General features: G+C 74.4%; 1 non-coding gene across 1 annotated transcript; it reads right to left on the bottom strand.

The window, feature by feature from the left end:
* Positions 1 to 334: 334 nt before the first annotated feature.
* Positions 335 to 487, bottom strand: LOC142006574 (5.8S ribosomal RNA). Its single transcript, XR_012643625.1, has one exon. It is a non-coding gene; the product is annotated as a 5.8S ribosomal RNA (ribosomal RNA).
* Positions 488 to 2,500: the final 2,013 nt, after the last annotated feature.

Here is a 2,500-nt window from a genome sequence, read left to right as displayed (position 1 = left end):
TGGATGGGGCGACGGGGGCACGCGGGAACGGCCGCCGTGACAGCGCTCCTCCACGCACAGGACGAGCTCCCCGAAGCGGGCGCTCCGGGGCATCGGGTCTGGCTTTAGGGGAACGAAGGCGACGCGAGGGAGAGGCCGTGCCCCCTCCCTTCCCGGAACGGAAAAGAGAGGGGGTCAACGGACCAGCAACCCCAGAGCCTGCGAACTCCCCAGCCGCGTCCACGCCGCGGCGCGCCCCGCCGGGCAGGGTCGCTCGCGGTCCTCGGCGCCCGCAGGCGAAGAGGGCCACGACCCGCCGACGGCGACGCAGCCGCGCGGACGATTGAGCTTCGAGCGACGCTCAGACAGGCGTAGCCCCGGGAGGAACCCGGGGCCGCAAGTGCGTTCGAAGTGTCGATGATCAATGTGTCCTGCAATTCACATTAATTCTCGCAGCTAGCTGCGTTCTTCATCGACGCACGAGCCGAGTGATCCACCGCTGAGAGTTGTCACGATTGGTTTTTTTTGGCCCCCGTTCGGGGCAGGCGCGCGCCTTTCCCTCCCCCCCGCCCCCGCGCCCTGCCAGCCGCACCCCCGCGGGCGTCGGTGGCGGAAAAAGGGGGGGGGGGGGCGTTCCTTGTCCGCTCCAAACACCGGGCGGGTCCCGGCCCGCTGTCCACAGAGGAGGGATCGCAGAAGGGGGGGCGCGAGGGGCGGCGGGCCGCCCCGCGGGGCCCGCACGCCGCACCCGAACCCCCCCGACCTCTCCGCTCCCAGGACGTCCTGCCAGACCGGGGGCAGCCCGCCTCGGTGCGCGACACGCCCTCCGTACGTCACCGTCACACAGGCACGGGAAAAAAAAGGCCCTTTGCCGGGAGGGCACGCGCCCTCCCGGACCCACGGCGGTCCAGGCGCTCGGCTCGGAAGGGCCGGGCGGCCACGGCCCCAGGCTGCCGGACGAACCCGCCCCGCCTTCACCCCGCCCCGCCCTCACGCCGGAGCGTGTGGCAGGGGGGTTTCCAGCGAAACGGGACGCCGGCAGACGGGCCGCGGGGCCTTTCGGTCCCTCCGCGGAGGGGGAGGCAGGGTAGCCCCTCTCCGTCCTGGACTTCCCGAGGGCTAAGGGGGGGGGCGGGTCCGCCGGAAGGGAGCGCGGCGGCGACGAGGGGGCATGGGCGTCCTCGGACGTCCTTCCGCCGCTCGGCACGCCGCCCTCCGCCACGGCAACCCGCGCCCCCCCCGGGGCGCCCTCGGGCCGACTCAGGCCGCGCGAGTCTTTGAACCGCCGCCTTCCGCGGGCCCCGCGGCCCGCGGAGAGCGCTAGGTACCTGGCTCCTGGGGCGAGGGAAACGGTCCCAACCCCTCTGGGGCATCCCCGACGCCCGCCGCCGACGCCCGCCGCCCAGCCGGGCGGAGGGCGGAGCGGCGACGGGACGGCGCGCGGAGTGGTGCCCGGCACCCGCCAGCCGGCTCCGCGCGCCTCGAAGGGGCGCCGTCCCAGAAGGCGCGCCGCGCGGCCGCCTGCCACGGTCTCGTCCTCTCCCGGGGATCCGAGGTTTCCCTCCGTTCCCGGCACGCCCGAGAGGCGGACGCGACTGGGGCCGCCCGGGGCAAAGCCGCCCCCTCTCCCGTCCCGGTCGCCATCCCGGCCGCGTGCCTCCGGCGAGCGCATCCCCGTCCGCGTGGGGGTCGCCCGGCACCGCACGTCTCCCTTCCCGGCCCCCCACCCCCCCGGCACGCGCGCCCTTACCCGGTCTCTCGGTTCCCCGCGAACTCACGCGCGCCGAAGCAGGCGTGGAGCGCGGGCCGGGTGACCGGGGTTTGGCGCGGAGCGGGGAGGGGAAGGCCCTTGGGAAAGGGCGGGCGGACGGACGGCCCCGGCGGGCGGATCAGTCTCTGGAGGTACGGCTCGGGTACGCGCACGGGGGGGCAGGAGCGGGCGCCGACGGGCGGCCCCGGCAGGGGCCCGGCACCGCGAGGAGGACCCCCTTCCCCGCCGGGTCGGCCTCGCCGCGCCGCGCCGCCCCCCCCACCCCGGCCGCCCGGGGTGGAGGACAGAGCGAGCGCGCACGGGAGCGGGAAGGGGGTTTGGCGCCCGGCCCTCCCCGCGCCGGGGGCCCCGCCGCCGGGGCCCCGTCCTGCACGCGGGGAGGCTTCCGAGGCCTCGCTCGTCACGCGACGAGCGCACGCACGCACGCACGGGGGGTCGGTGGCCGCGCCGCCGTCGGGGACCCGAGCCGGCCGAGCGCAACCCCGTTAATGATCCTTCCGCAGGTTCACCTACGGAAACCTTGTTACGACTTTTACTTCCTCTAGATAGTCAAGTTCGACCGTCTTCTCGGCGCTCCACCAGAGCCGCGACCGACCCCGGCGGGGCCGATCCGAGGACCTCACTAAACCATCCAATCGGTAGTAGCGACGGGCGGTGTGTACAAAGGGCAGGGACTTAATCAACGCGAGCTTATGACCCGCACTTACTGGGAATTCCTCGTTCATGGGGAATAATTGCAATCCCCGATCC

Source organism: Carettochelys insculpta, unplaced genomic scaffold (assembly GCF_033958435.1).
Source record: "Carettochelys insculpta isolate YL-2023 unplaced genomic scaffold, ASM3395843v1 scaffold_0087, whole genome shotgun sequence".
Taxonomy (NCBI): Eukaryota; Metazoa; Chordata; order Testudines; family Carettochelyidae; genus Carettochelys; species Carettochelys insculpta.
Note: the sequence above shows the minus strand (reverse complement) of the source record. Positions and strands in the feature narration are given on the sequence as shown.